This window comes from Ovis aries, chromosome 18 (assembly GCF_016772045.2).
Source record: "Ovis aries strain OAR_USU_Benz2616 breed Rambouillet chromosome 18, ARS-UI_Ramb_v3.0, whole genome shotgun sequence".
NCBI classification, from domain to species: domain Eukaryota; kingdom Metazoa; phylum Chordata; class Mammalia; order Artiodactyla; family Bovidae; genus Ovis; species Ovis aries.
In genome coordinates, this window is record NC_056071.1 from 44,470,651 (window position 1) to 44,487,341 (window position 16,691).

Genomic DNA, 16,691 nt, shown 5'->3' on the forward strand with positions numbered 1-16,691 from the left:
AGGGACTCTCAAGAGTCTTCTCACACAGTTCAAAAGCATCAATTCGTTGGCACTCAGGCTTCTTCACAGTCCAACCCTCACATCCATACACGACAACTGGAAAAACCATAGCCTTGACTAGACCGACTTTTGTTGGCAAAGTAATATCTCTGCTTTTTAATATGCTGTCTAGGTTGGTCATAACTTTCCTTCCAAGGAGTAAGCGTCTTTTAATTTCATGGCTGCAGTCACCATTTGCAGTGATTTTGGGGCCCCAAAAAATAAAGTCTGCCACTTTGTCATATGATATGTTTATGTTTAACTCTGTCAGAAATTGCCAAGTTGTTTTCCAGTGTCTGTACCATTTTGGATTCCTATCAGCAGCATGTAAGAGTCCCATTTGCTCTATAACTTCACCAGCAACTGCTCAAACCTCAGTTTCTAATCTTTGCAGTGGGAAGAATAATAAAAGACTATAGTGACAATAAAAGTAAAAAGCAGTGGTAAAATGGTTTGAAAATTATTAAAGCACTATATAAGTATGTATAGATGTATAGTGTTATTTTTAAGGTGAGTAACTGAGTGAAACAGGTTTGATACTGAAATTCATAGAAAATATAATTCAACCAAAGTCCACAATTTTTCTCAGGGGTTTAGTTTCCTATAATAACAGCTATCAGTTCAGTTCAGTTCAGTCACTCAGTCATGTCCGACTCTTTGTGACCCCATGAATCACAGCATACCAGGCCTCCCTGTCCATCACCAACTCCCGGAGTTCATTCAAACTCATGTCCATTGAGTCGGTGATGCCATCCAGCCATCTCATCCTCTGTTGTCCCCTTCTCCTTCTGCCCCCAATCCTTTCCAGCATCAGGGTCTTTTCAATGAGTCAACTCTTCGCATGAGGTGGCCAAAGTATTGGAGTTTCAGCTTCAACATCAGTCCTTCCAATGAACACCTAGGACTGATCTCCTTTAGGATGGGCTGGTTGGATCTCCTTGCAGTCCAAGGGACTCTCAAGAGTCTTCTCTAACACCACAGTTCAAACGCATCAATTCTTTGGCGCTCAGCCTTCTTCACAGTCCAACTCTCACATCCATACATGACCACAGGAAAAACCATAGCCTTAACTACACGGACCTTAGCTGGCAAAGTAATGTCTCTGCTTTTGAATATGCTATCTAGGTTGGTCATAACTTTTCTTCCAAGGAGTAAGTGTCTTTTAATTTCATGGCTGCAGTCACCATCTGCAGTGATTTTGGAGCCCCCAAAAATAAAGTCTGACACTGTTTCCACTGTTTCCCCATCTATTTCCCATGAAGTGATGGGACCGGATACCATGATCTTCGTTTTCTGAATGTTGAGCTTTAAGCCAACTTTTTCGCTCTCCTCTTTCACTTTCATCAAGAGGCTTTTGAGTTCCTCTTCACTTTCTGCCATAAGGGTGGTGTCATCTGCATATCTGAGGTTATTGATATTTCTCCCGGCAATCTTGATTCCAGCTTGTGTTTCTTCCAGTCCAACGTTTCTCATGATGTACTCTGCATATAAGTTAAATAAGCAGGGTGACAGTATACAGCCTTGACGTACTCCTTTTCCTATTTGGAACCAGTCTGTTGTTCCATGTCCAGTTCTAACTGTTGCTTCCTGACCTGCATAAATTAAATATTATCAACTTTTCTTAGATAAAACTGTTAATTTTTTAAGAGTCTGACTGCAGAAGCTGCTTATCTTTGGTGGATTGTTCCCTCACCAAGTTGGAGAATTATTTCCTTATATTCTAAGTAAAACCTTAGAATAGACTGCCTAACTCATAATTCATATTATTGGAGGACTGGTTTTGGCCATAGAAGCCTGACTACACTGCATTTGACAGACCACAAAATTTGGTTCAAGTTCAAGGATGGGCAAGAACAGTAATTTAGACTTGGTTCAAAGTTGCTACTTCTTTACTCCTAAAGCAATCAATAAGCACACAAAGTTTATGCATGTGATAGAGATGCAAGTAGATAGATGTTGTTTTTCCACTGTCTCCCTCGCATCTCTGGGAGGCACACTAAAACTTAATACCTCTTGTCAGCCTGCCCAGAGTCAGGTATTCCAGCCAACTAGGGAAGTGTGGACCTTTATATCTCTAGCCACTAGCACACTATGTTCTATTGCAAAGAGTGATAACTCAGCTACACCATCCACGCCTAATGTCTAGGTTCCAGGCCTGGAAGTTCTTTCTATGAGGACACCAGGGAAAATCCCCTTATCAACCTTTGTTCTACTGTCCATCACCTCTGTTGGGCTAATCTAGCCCTCAGTTCAGTTCAGTCGCTCAGTTGTGTCCGACTCTTTGCGACCCCATGAATTGCAGAATGCCAGGCCTCCCTGTCCATCACCAACTCCAGGAGTTCACTCAGACTCACGTCCATCGAGTCCGTGATACCATCCAGCCATCTCATCCTCGGTCATCCCCTTCTCCTCCTGCCCCCAATCCCTCCCAGCATCAGAGTCTTTTCCAGTGAGTCAACTCTTCACATGAGGTGGCCAAAGTACTGGAGTTTCAGCTTTAGCATCATTCCTTCCAAAGAAATCCCAGGGTTGATCTCCTTCAGAATGGACTGGTTGGATCTCCTTGCAGTCCAAGGGACTCTCAAGAGTCTTCTCCAGCACCGCAGTTCAAAAGCATCAATTCTTTGGCGCTCAGCCTTCTTCACAGTCCAACTCTCACATCCATACATGACTACTGGAAAACCATAGCCTTGACTAGACGGACCTTTGTTGGCAAAGTAATGTCTCTGCTTTTGAATATGCTATCTAGGTTGGTCATAACTTTTCTTCCAAGGAGTAAGCGTCTTTTAATTTCATGGCTGCAGTCACCATCTGCAGCGATTTTGGAGCCCAGAAAAATAAAGTCTGACACTGTTTCCACTGTTTCCCCATCTATTTCCCATGAAGTGATGGGACCGGATGCCATGATCTTTGTTTTCTGAATGTTGAGCTTTAAGCCAACTTTTTCACTCTCCTCTTTCACTTTCATCAAGAGGCTTTTGAGTTCCTCTTCACTTTCTGCCATAAGGGTGGTGTCATCTGCATATCTGAGGTTATTGATATTTCTCGTGGCAATCTTGATTCCAGCTTTGTTTCTTCCAGCGCAGCGTATATTGTCACCCTGCTCATTTAATCTAGCCCTAGGCTAACCCATTTACCCTGTCCCACCCTGTCTGTCTCCCCTAGGGATAGTGAGCAGCTTAAAGGGACCATAAACCAAGTCTTTTTCTGGACTCTCTCTTGGGATATATGTACCTATTTAATGTATATGAGAGTGCTTTCTAATAAAAAAAATTCAGCAAGCATGTAGCGCTGTTATTGTTAGACATAGTTATTTTAATTTATCCTAGTTCTGATACTGATTTGGATAAATCTCTTTTTTTGTACCTCAGCCTCTTCTAAAGGACTGGGAAAAATCTCACTAGATTTTAATAAATATTATGTATAATTCTTAATCATTTGGAAAATAAACTGAAACCAGTTTATGAACATTACTTATTTTGAATTTCCTATACATGAGGGTTTATTGCAGTCGTCTCCTTTGTAACCCAGTCCAATGGCAGAGATTTTAATGGCCTCATCACATTCTAGATTCAGCATAGTTGAGTGTCACTGAGTTTATTTTTGCAGCCACAAACCCTGCTAGTTTAAATGACAGTCTTTCCTCAAATCATATCCCTAAGTTCAGAAGCTCATTTCATTCACTCATCTTTTTATTTTTTGTAACATTATTTAAATTTAACAAATTGCTGCATGTGATTTATTTTGAATTTAATTACAGAGCCAAACTGCCACATATAATTACAGATGTAAGTAGCAGTCAATTCTTTACCCTGATGGCTTGAGAAAGGCTGAAAAGTGTAGCAGTCTTTCTACATAATCTCCTATGAGCCTTCTCTGCCTGCCATTGAATCAGTGCTGACAAATAAAGTATCAGAATAGCAACTAATAAGAGGTCATGCTTTTGTGCCAAGCCCACCCCTCGCTCCTCATTCATGATGATGCTAATGGGATGCTATTTAACAGAGCTCAGTAAAATTCATAAAATCGGACTGCTTGGAAAGAACCTTTGATCCAACATGTACAAATCACAGCACTCCAGGGGTTAGTTTAAACTAAGTTGTAATATGACATACTTCCCTTTGTTATGGGTTAAAGCTCTAATGTGCATTTTTATACTCTGGGGGAAGAGACTTAGCAATTTGGAACAGCACAGGCCACATATGAAGAAAACAAATACATCACTGATGATAATACTAGTTTCAACTAGTGAATTCCAAAATGGGTAAGTAGTAATAATTTTCTGGGGTTCTTTACTCAATGAGGTTTTTGATATCTTCTGATTTTAAATTTGTTTATTTAAATTATTGACTGTGCTGGGTCTTGGTTGCTACATGCAGACTTTCTCTAGTTGGGGTAAACAGGGGTTACTCTCTTATTGTGGAGCACGGGCTCTAGGGTGCACAGACTTAGTTGCCCTGTGGCATGTGGGATCTTAGTTCCCAAACCAGGGATTGAATCTGTGTCCTGCGCATTGTCAGGTGGATTCTTAACCACTGGACCATCAGGGAAGTCCCAGGTCTGATATCTTTTTAACACTACATATACAGAGATTAGTTTACAGCTGTGAAACCTTGGGCAGGTTATTTAAGTTCTCTGAGCCTTAGTTTCTCCACTTCCAATTTAGAAATAGAATTGTGTGGATTAGCTGAATGTGTGTAAAGCACTCAGCACAGTGCCTGGTGCATAGTGATGGCCAACAACGGCAGCTGTCATTATTCTTTATATTTGGCCTTCCTCTACTGCTTTTCTTTCAATTTCTGCAGCCAGACAAATAATATATGTTTAGGGACTGCTTATGTAGCCAAAACTTGGTATTGGCAGCAACTTTGTCTCAGTGGCTGTGAACCCTGGGGTTCTTGGATCTGCTGACCCTAGGACTCCCACTAAGCAGCTGTCTTAGTTCAGGGTTCTATAACCAACAAATCATAGACTGGATGGCTTAAATAACTGCTTCTCAGCCTCAGTTCTGGAGACTGCAGCATCTAACATCAACGTGCTGACAGACCTGGTGTCTGGTGAGGTCTGCTTCCTGGCCTGCAGATGGCCATCTTCTTAGTAAAATCTCACATGGCAGAGAGAGAGGAAGTAGGTTCTCTGGTTCCTCATAAGGGCACTAATCCTATTCATGAGGGCTCCACCCTCATGACCTACTTACCTCCCAAAGGCCCCACCTCTGAATACCATTAGGGATTAGGGTTCAACATATGAATTTGGTGAGGCCATATTTAGTCCATAGCAGCAGCCCTATTTTCAGATAGCTCCTTCTCTAACCTTGCCTGGATACTTTTTCACAAAACAAGTAGAACTTTCCTAAGAGCTTAAATAAACCTACCATACATATAGGCATATTTAAAATTTATTAGGCAAGTTTGCTAATTTAGGTGAACTAGGGAAGATTTCATAAAACAAATCAAAGTTTTATACTTTAGGAATTGTCTGCTCTGATTTTTTCTATATTTTTAATGTATTTTTTTTTTAAAGAGAATTTGAGATGTTCCTGGTTCTAATAACAGGATGAATTTTAGAATGAATAAAAATATTGGATTGGCCAAAAGCTCATTCAATGTTTTCCATAAGATCTTATGGAAAAAGTCCAAGTGAACTTTTTGACCAACCCAATAGAAAATGACAAAAGGAGATGTGAAAAACCGAGAAAACTGGAATTAGATGCATATGTTCAACAGAGGTTCATATCCATTGATTTTATTTTTAAACAACTTAATTGAGATATAATTTCCATACCATAAATTTCCCACTATAAATTATAATTCAATAATTTTAATTTTAGAATATTTACAGAGCTGTGCAGCCATCACAGCAATGCACTTTAGAACATTTCATCAGCTCAAAAAGAAAGCTCCTATCCATCAGTATTAATAGTAACACCCAGCTCCTCCACTCATCCCAAGTCAATCATTAATCTACTTTCTAACTGTACAGATTTGTCTGTTCTGGACATTTTATATGAATTGAATCATATGATATGTTTATCATGTCATAAGATATGATATCTTTTGTGTCTAGTTTCTTTCAGTTAGCATAATGTTTTTGAGCTTTGTCCATATTGGATCATGTATCACTGAATTTTAAAAAAGAACATTTTATAATTTTATTTCATTTTCAGGTGAAACTTCTCATTTTAGTCTCTGTTGAGAATCATAAGACATGAGAAATAGTTACTTATAAAAGAATAACTTATTAAAATGGAATATTAGTCATAAAAAGGAACACATTTGAGTCAATGCTAATGAGGTGGATGAACCTAGAGCCTATTATACAGAGTGAATTAAGACAGAAAGAGAAAAACAAATACCATATTTTAACACATACATATGAAATCTAGTAAGATGATACTGATGAACCTATTTGCAGCACAGCAATGGAGATACAGACACAGAGAACAGACTTGAAGTGAAGTGAAATCGCTCAGCCATGTCTGACTCTTTGTGACCCCATGGACAGTAGCCTGCACCAGGCTCCTCCATCCATGGGATTTTCTAGGCAGGAGTACTGGAGTGGGTTGCCATTAGGGACACAGATTAGCGGGGGAAGGAAGGAGAGGGTGGGACAAATGGAAAGAGCAGCATGAAAACATACATACTACCCTGGAGAAGGAAATGGCAACCCACTCCAGTATTCTTGCCTGGAGAATCCCATGGACGGAGGAGCCTGGCGGGCTACAGTCCACGGGGTTGCAAAGAGTCGGACACGACTGAGCAACTTCACTTACTCACTCACCATATGTAAAATAGACAGCCAGTGGAAATGTGCTGTATGACTCAGGAAACTCCAGGACTCTGTGGCAACCTAGAGGAGGGAGACAGGGTAGGAGGTGGCAGGGAGGTTCAAGAGAGAGGGGACATACGTATACCTATGGCTGATTCATGTTGACGTATGGCAGAACCAACACAATATTTTAAAGCAATTATCCTTCAATTAAAAAATATACATTTTTTAAAAGAATAACTTCTAAAACCTGCACACTAGTGCATTTCAAGCAAGCCCTAGTGACTTGTGTAAGAAAGAGAAATAGTTTCAGACAGTAGAATTGACCATTAAAGGGTAAACAGGGTTGTTTGAGACTAACATTAGTTGAGAAAAAAAATACCTTAGATAGAGGAATTAGAAAAGTTAAAAGACAGAGAATCTTTCTTTGGACAATGAAACACAGCTTTGGGAAACAAAGTCCTCCTTACAGGTGAAATCAGTGCTGAAAGTTTCTAAGGACTCTTGAAAGAAATGTGATAAATCAATAACTAATATAAGACACAGCTACAATCTACCCAAGGAAAAATGATGGGCAAATCTGTCAAGGGGACAACCTCATGTCCCTTTAGAAAAATATTGGACTTTATTTTTTAGAGCAGTTTTAGATTCACAGCAAAATTGAGGGGAAGATCTAAAGATTTCCCATACTTAACTCTATCTCCACACTTAGTCCTCAGCCTTCCCCATTATCAACATCCCCCAAGTGAGGGGTACATTTGTTACAGCTGATAAACCTACACTGACGCATCATTGTCACCCAGAGTCCATAGATTATATTGGTTCACACTTGGTGCCTACACAATCTATATGTTTGAACAAATTTATGATGATACGTATCTACCATTATACTATCATACACAGCAGTTTCATTGCCCCAAAATTCATCTGTACTCTGCCTATTCATCCTTACCTCCCCTCCCCAACATCTGGCAACCTCTAACCTTTTTGCTATCTCCAAAGTTTCAGCTCTTCCAGAATGTCATATAGTTGGAATCATATAGTAGATAGCCTTTTCAGATTGGTTTCTTTCACTTTGTAATATGCATTTAAGTTTTCTCCATATCTTTTCATGGCTTGATAGCTCATTTCTTTTTAATGCTGAATATCCCATTGTCCAGATGTACCACAGTTTATTTATCCACTCACCTACCAAAGGACATCTTGATTGTCTTTGAGTTTTGACAGTTATGAATAATGCTGCTATAAACCTCATAAAAACATGTAGGTATTTGTGGACATAAGTTTTAAACTCCTTTGGGTAAACACCAAAGAGCTCAAAAATGGCTGGATCAGATGGTAAAACTATTTAGTTTTGTAATGTTTTATATTTAGTACTTTCCTGCTTTTTCTCCAGCATTTTTGCCCTGGGCCCTGCAAATGACACAGCTGCCCTGCCAAGAACTCATTTAAGAGGCAAGGAGCTGCGCTGGTGGCTAGGAGCCATATCTTGATTGGGAGGGAACAAAATAGCCAAGTAAAGGTCAAGCTTGGAGGTCATGATGCCTAAATGATGAATGTAGGAAGCACATCTTGTGAGATACGAGCTGATGTGTGGACACAAACTTACAGGAGGGATAATATTGCCGGGAACCTAGCATCACATGGGCGGAGAGTTCTTTCTTTACTTTGAGGGTGTATTTTACTTCATTTTCCTTTTTACAACTAAAAGATAAAGAAAAAAGTTAACAAAGGTACACAGGGATAAATTATTCCCATTTTACAGATAAGGAAGTTGATAGCCAAGAGTTAATTATGTATTTCATAGTCAGGGTTAGCCAGTGACAGATTTGGCCTCAATTCAAAAATTGATGCCCGATTCAGGCACCATTCATTGTTTGCCACTGTTAATCATGGCATGTACCTTACTAGTTTCTGATAACCTTCCACTTGCCAGTGGTTTATATACAATGTCATTTGATTCTCACACAATTCTTTCAGATGGTAGGTATTACACACATTTTAAAAGGAAGAACCTAGAATAAAAAAGGCTAAGTAATTAACTCAAGATCACAAAACCAATAAATCTGCCTCACTTCAAACTGAAAATTTTTCTACTCCACCACAGCTAGGCTTCAACACAGAGCTGGCTTAAGGTTTGATGATCCAAAGGGAAAAGGAATCTGTTTTAAAGTCTATGGTAATGTATATGAATTTTTCATATTTTAAGAATTAAACCTCAACATTTTTTACTTATATGAATAATAACGACAAGCTGAACACTGAAGAATTGATGCTTTTGAACTGTGGTGTTGGAGAAGACTCTTGAGAGTCCCTTGGACTGCAAGGAGATCCAACCAGTCCATCCTAAAGGAGATCAGTCCTGGATGTTCTTTGGAAGGACTGATGCTGAAGCTGAAACTCCAATACTTTGGCCACCTCACGAGAAGAGTTGACTCATTGGAAAAGACTCTGATGCTGGGAGGAATTGGGGGCAGGAGGAGAAGGGGACGACAGAGGATGAGATGGCTGGATGGCATCACCAACTCGATGGACATGAGTTTGGGTGGACTCCGGGAGTTGGTGATGGACAGGGAGGCCCAGCGTGCTGCAATTCATAGGGTCACAAAGAGTCAGATATGACTGAGTGACTGAACTGAACTGAACTGATAGGCTGTAAAAAATTAAGTAGATAAAAACAATAAAGAAAATAGAATTTTTCAAAAATTCAAGGTAAAGATTTGGCATAGACTGATCTATCACTCAACTAGCTAGTTAGGTTCTAGCAAGCTGGCAGCTAATGCACACCAAGACAGGAAAAGCAATCAACAAATTCATGAAACTTGATTATTTATAATTATCATTTGTTTTATATCGTCACTTGTCACATATCTCTGTCAGTTAAGATGGCAATTTCACGTGTGTACTTTACTGGTTTCCTCTACAGGGACCAAGACTCAATATTTCACATAGTGCTCTAATCCACATAGGAATTAGAAATTCCTGAAAATGATATTTCTTCACATTAAAAGTCTCTTCAAAGTTATGACTCAATAACTTCACTTTTTTTTCCTATTACTACTATAGTTTGTCTTAGCTTTTAGCTTACAAAAGAGAAAATCTTTTGTAGGATGACCAACTGTCCAGTTGCCAAGGACTAAGGGTTTCCCTGAACACACAGGGCTTTCAGTGAAAAAAACAGAACAGGAGGAAATATTAAAACAACAAAGTTTTGCATAATTGAGTACTGGTTTTAAATATGGGACTCTAATCTCATTTTTGTCTACAATTATCTGCATTATTTAGAATAAGATAGTTTAACATTTAATCTAAAAATGAAGATATTAGTGTCCATCTTTTGTATCTTTTTTATAAGATATAAAATTATAGTTTTTAATGGAAAGGGAGGTTTCAATTAGCAACTTTATACAGAGGATTCTCCTAGTCCTCTCCTGATACAATCTATACATTAAAAGGGGCTTCCCAAGTGGTGCTAGTGGTAAAGAACCTGCCTGCAGGAGACATAAGAGACTTGGGTTTGGTTCCTGGGTTGGGAGCATCCCCTGGAGTAGGAAATGCAACCCACTCCAGTATTCTTGTCCTGGGAAATCCCATGTACAAGGAGTCTGGAGGGCTACAGTCCACGGTGTCTCAAAGAGTTGGACTAAAGCGACTAAGCATGCGTGCAAGCATACATTAAACAGGGAAACACTGAAACTGGGGATTTCTGGTGATCGATAATTAATAAAATAATCTTAGACAAATTTAAACAATTTTTTCAGGGTATGTGATAAAGACCTAACTTCATTTTCTTCTGCATGGGAAATGATTTTTGCTGGTTCCATAAACTACTCTTTTCGCACTAAACTGAAATGACACATTTATCATATGAACTTGGACCCATGGTTAAGTTTCTAATGAGTTCTTTGCCTATTCTAACTATGCATCATTTTCATACTGTTTTCACTCAGGAAAGCAGGAGTGTTAGGACCGATGTCAAGCAAAGACGGAATGTGAGAAGAGGTAAGAATGGCCAGAGAAGGAAAAGGAAGCCCTCAACTCTCTGCAGGGTGAACAGATAAGTCTGTGGTCGGGGTAGTTACAGCTTTTGATGGATAGAGAAAAACAAGCAGTATAGAAGGCAGTGGGATCAGAAAGGAACCATATTTACCAGGAAACTCCATCTTAGGGAGCACGATTTAAGAGAGGTAAAAGAGGCCACAATCTCTCCTTTTGAGTCTAACATATGGATACCAGGTTACCTAAATTTCAAGGAGGCAGCTGTATGTAGCTGTGTGAAAGCCAGTGGGTGGAGGCAGCATAAGCATTTCTCTTCTAGTCAAGTGATCAAACAGCCATTGTCCTGACTTTAGCACAGACTTCAGCCAAGCTGTATTACCTCTTACTTTATATAATAAGACTTGAGACCATCATCCTTTCTGAAGAATGCTTCTTGGCCTGGCTAGGGACCTAGGATATTTCATTACTCATGCCAGACAACCAGAGTGCAGTGTTTTAAACCATATCCACCATCCTACCAGTGTCCTGTCAACCTAATAAGAGATATCTGTGAACTGTGCTCATCAACCAGTATAATAATTAGCCACTGAATTCTACATTATTATATCCTGTAATACTTAGAGAATTTTCATGTTAATTTAAGTGGTAGCGTTAGCATCAAAATATGTGCAGAATCCCGAAATAGCTGAACCTTAGGGGAAAAAAAAGCCGCCCATTTACTAAGATGTGCTTTGTGTCCTGCAGAGAACAGTCCCTTCCACCAGGGGTCTCTAGCTCACTGACATTATCAGAATCTTAACTCCCATGGACAGAGGAGCCTGGCCAGCTACATGGGGTTGCAAAGAGCCAGACATGACTGACAGACTAAACAACAGCAACGAACTCTTCCATGGGATATAGTAAATCTGTGCTGTCCAATACCATAGCCACCAGCCACATGTGCTATCTAAATTTAGTTAAGAATAAATAATGAATAAAAATAAAATTTAAAACTCAGTTCCTCAGCTGCACTAACTGCATTTTAGTGATCAATATCTACACACGGCTAGTGATTTCCATATGGGACAGTGCAGCTAGCTAATGGGTGCAGTATGAATTCCTGTATGTATAATTCATCAATGTAGAAATACAAGTTTAGGATTTCACTGTTGAAGGAACAAAGAGGCAGTGCCTCTCCTGAGAGCCCCAGCTAAATCTTCAGGATGGTGTCTGAATCCTCCCTTTATTCCAGTATCCTGGATGGACGATGAAAACATTCTTCAGGATCACATTCAACTTACTCTCCCCACACAGCCTGCATATTCTATCTCTTTAATAATGCATAGATTCTTTTTTTTTTTCATATGGAGAAAATCAGGGCCAGCAAATTATAAGAAATACATGTGGTTAAAAAAAAAGAAGAGTCACTCACCTCTGTCCCTAGCAGCTAAGAGACAGAGTTGCTGAACTCTGGGCTTGCAAATGCTCCTGGATAAGATGAGTAAGGCAACTACATGCCCTCTTAAGACCTAAGACACCCAAGTGCAGCAAGACTAACATGTGTACTCCTTACAAGTAAAACTAACCTCTGGCCCATACAACAGGTTCCAAAATGCTTAGACTGTGTGTGCAGCTTCTGCCTCATGTCACAGGTGAGTTTTAAAGTCACAGAATGGTGTGGCTTCAGAGCAGTTTTGGTAAATAGCCTCAGCTAAATATTTAGACCATATGAGATGATAATTGCTATTTTTAGTATATATATATATATATATATATACACATATATATATATATATGTTTTCCTTTTATTTAAAATGAGATCGTGACCTTAAGATAATTGTGGTCTCAAGAGATAATGCTTATTCTTTATTGCGAATGTATCACAATGAGTATATCACTAGTCAGTGAGAATACAATATTTCAAAATAATGATGCACTTTATTCCCAGGAGCTCAATGACAGACTTAATCTAACATTGTGGTCATTAAAGAAAAAAAACCCTTCCTAGGTGGCCCCCTGAATTATACCTCTCTGGAAGATGCCATTCTTTTAATAGATAAAAGAGATTGCTCTTTTAATAGAAATATAGGCATGGGCTCTATTCTTTGTTCTATACACTTACATTTTGAACAAGTGGATGAATTTTTTTTTTATTTTAAATGAAAACATGAGCTTCTTTTCAGGCTTAATGTTGCCACTTCTCTCAAACTTGAGATGAAAATATTAATATGTTTGTACCTGGGATTTCTCTTACAGGTAGCATTTATCCTCAGTGCATGGGCCAAACCCTTGCCTGTCTGCATATAGTTCACTGCTTATCATGGCTATAAGTCATAGAGGGTTGAATATGGGGAAATGAGTGATAAAATGAAGTTTAAGGAGAGAAAATTGTGGGCAGGAGGAAGCAGTGATTAAAATAGGAATGTTGGTCAGGAGTGTCAACCTGAAGCGTTTTCTCCAGGGGCTTTGTTCCCAGAAATTGAAGGGGAAGAAAGCAACTTTTCTATTAAACTCCACCTGAATTCTTTCAACTACAATGATGCAAAGAAAATACACCCTAATTATGAGCAGGAACATTATCTATTAATATGTTAATGAAGCAGGTTTGCTAATGGTGAAAAACCTGAATTTTAATAAAATTTTAAGAGCTTCTTGATTACGTGTTTGTTAGTCGATATGATCGTTTAAAATTATCTCTAGGTGGCTTTACATGGAATAAAACCTACATTAGAACTGTATTCTAAACAGGCCTTAATGAAGCAGGTGAGGATACCATCTGTGACATAAACACTGTCAGCCAGAAATTCACTTCAAAAGCAATGTAAACTAGTTAACAAGAAACGTGTTATCATATCTGCCAGTAACAGCTTTCAATGTAGGTAATTTATGCATTTACTTGCTAATTTTTTCAAACATATTTGCTTATGAAAATACTGTTCAATTGAATTAATAGATACTGCCTTTTAATACTAGAAGGGTTATTTTTCATTAAAAAAGAACCAACTCTAGTGTCCTGTTTTGACAACATCCCATACACAGAGGTAAAGTGTTTTATCCACCCAAACCCAGACGCTGTTTGAGAAAAAAAAGTGGAGAGTCACCCCAAATCCAAGTCACACAAGAACCTGTATAGAGAGCTCCCTGATGCGTCTTGATGAATAGGAGAAATTGCATTACCTGTTATCCAATATGATTTTGGCGTCAAAGTGACTGGTAACCCCCATCTGCCTCTCCAGGATGTGGGTGAAGGTGCTTGGCGTCATTCCCCTCTCTGCGCATTAGAGGCGAGAGGCCCGGGTTAGACGTTGAGCCTGGATTACAAGCCAGGGCTTCTGAAGAAGGCAGGCCCAAGGAGACCGTGGGGAGCCCCAGCTGCAGGGGCCTAGCGCGACGATCCAGGGCGGAGCCCGCGAGAGTCAGAAGGGCATGGGCCACGGGCCTGGTTGTATCGCTGGGGGGCTGTGGTGTGGGTGTGGGTGGGGCCCGCGTCTTCCCACTATATGTGAAGCCAAGATGACGGTGTTAGCAAGGAAAAAGCACGAGTTAATCCTAGAATCCTAGGAATCGCGGCTTAGATCGTGCGTGTCTCAAGTGCTCCGCTGCTGCTACTGCTGCTAAGTCGCGTCAGTGTTCAACTCTGTGCGATCCCATAGACCGCAGCCTACCAGGCTCCGCCGTCCCTGGGATTCTCCAGGCAAGAGTACTGGAGTGGGTTGCCATTGCCTTCTCCAATGAAAAGTGAAAGTGAAGTCGCTCAGTCGTGTCCGACTCTTCGCGACCCCATGGACTGTAGCCTACCAGGCTCCTCTGTGCATGAGGTTTTCAAGGCAAGACTACTGGAGTGGGGTGCCATTGCTTTCTCCGCTCAAGCGCTCGAAACGCCCTAATTCTTAACCCAAGAAAGAAGGGAAGCGAAGCGGGTGGGTGGGCAGAGACCTCTTATTCCCTCCATGTCCCTCTGAGACACCCTGAAGAGAGGCTGCAGAGGAGAGCTTCTGATGGGAAGTCGCTGTCGAAGAAGCAAGCCCGTCTTAGAACCCGGAGGTGCTTCCTCCTGAGCAGCCTTCCTTCAGCCAAGGTGGTGGGGATTCAACCAGGTTTCTTAATTTCCCAGGGTTTGCAATGCTTTTTATTTGATGATGTCAATGGAACATATATCTGTGGTAGTTATCAGAACTCATAAGTTCTCCTAAGTTCTTGGTAGGGTTTCTAATGAGATTTTAGAGGGTCTTTCGTAAGGTTCAGTTTAGTCGCTCAGTCGCGTCCGACTCTTTGCGACCCCAACAGTTGATAAGAGACAATTCAAGAAGATGATTGGCCCTTTCAGCGGCTTCCAATTGGGCCCTGGGTGAGTTTCTTTGAGGGCATGCTGCCCTCTAGGGGTTGAAGCACTTGCCATCAAGGAGGATGTCAGAGGTTTAAGAGCCTTGCTTGTTTGAAGGAATGAAGTGCTTTCCTAGGATTTTCATAAAAATGATTCACTCTTTTCATCCAATTGTATTTAAGCTCTAGAAATATTTTATTCAGAAAGTATCACCTATTCTAAAGGCTATTTAAATACAACAATATTAGATTCAATATAGTGCTTTCTCTCCTCTCTCCTCTTTTCAAAATTCACTACATGCCATCATGTGGGGTAGGTGGGGACAGAGAGACAATGTGTAGGCATTAAACACCCTAATACTCCAGTTCCTGATTATTCAGTGCAAAAGTCTCTCTTAGCTTTTATTGGTGGCTCCTCTCAGTAGGACCTTCCACATGCGGCCACATTAAATTCAGACTTCAGTTTTACTGAGCCAGATATCAAGAAACAGCAGAATGTCTATTTGAACCCAAGTTTTCCTATTCCAAAATCAGTGCATTCTCCATTTTACCACCAGAAAAAATACAACTGGCTATCCCTTAACTTATGAATAATTTGTAACTTGATGCTTTTCTTTTTATGCTTCTCTGGTTTTGCACAATAATCACAGCTTTCATTGTAAATGAAAGGATTTACAGATAGATAAGTAAATATGTGACAACCATACATTTTATCATTTGGCAGTACATTCATCCAAAACCTCAATGTTGCTAACATAGCCTAGAAAGAAAACTGAATATGAAAATTATCATGGTATAGACCAAGAGCCAGAGAAAAATGCATGTTCTAAAGACCTAGAGAGTGAGCCAGAAAAACATAAAATAGCAATAGAAAATGAAACTAGATGCACAGAGTAAATGAAAAGAAAAATGGGATAGAATATTAATAAACAGAAGAATTCTGACCTCCTTTGGCCGGGGTGCTTCATACATCGCAAATGGACTGCTCAGAGAATCCAGCCCTTTCTAGGCAGGATGTGTGTTCCCTCCTTCTGAGAGGAGCTCCCAGCTGGACACTTCTGTTGCTTTCCCCTGTAGCCCCCGACTACTCCCACTCTAAACAACATCAGCAACAAAAAGGTCAAGGCAGGCTGTAAAACTGTTCTATAGTTACTGTGTTAGTGGAGAGGGAGTTTGTGGAGTGGAAACCACAGCACAGAGAGGGGTAATTCTCAGAGTTATAAACAGCTGCAGATGGTACTTTACACACACACATACACACACACGAATAAATAATAGTGTCACAGCATAAATTTGAAAAGGACTTTACCCATTGGTTTTCTAACCCAATTACCTAAAATGCACAACTCACCTAAGCTCCTCCACGAATCCTCTTTCAGCAGGTTTTTGTCCAAATTACATTTATTTAAGTCTGCCTTTATCTTGAAATCCACTAGTCCTAGCTCTGGTGGATTTGATAACAAATTTTTACAGTCAGATACATCTTTCCAAAGTTCTGGCTCAATACATCGATACATAATAACAAGGAAGAACCCTATCCTACTCCTAGTCTTGGTGACCACACTCTGCCCCATTCTCACCAT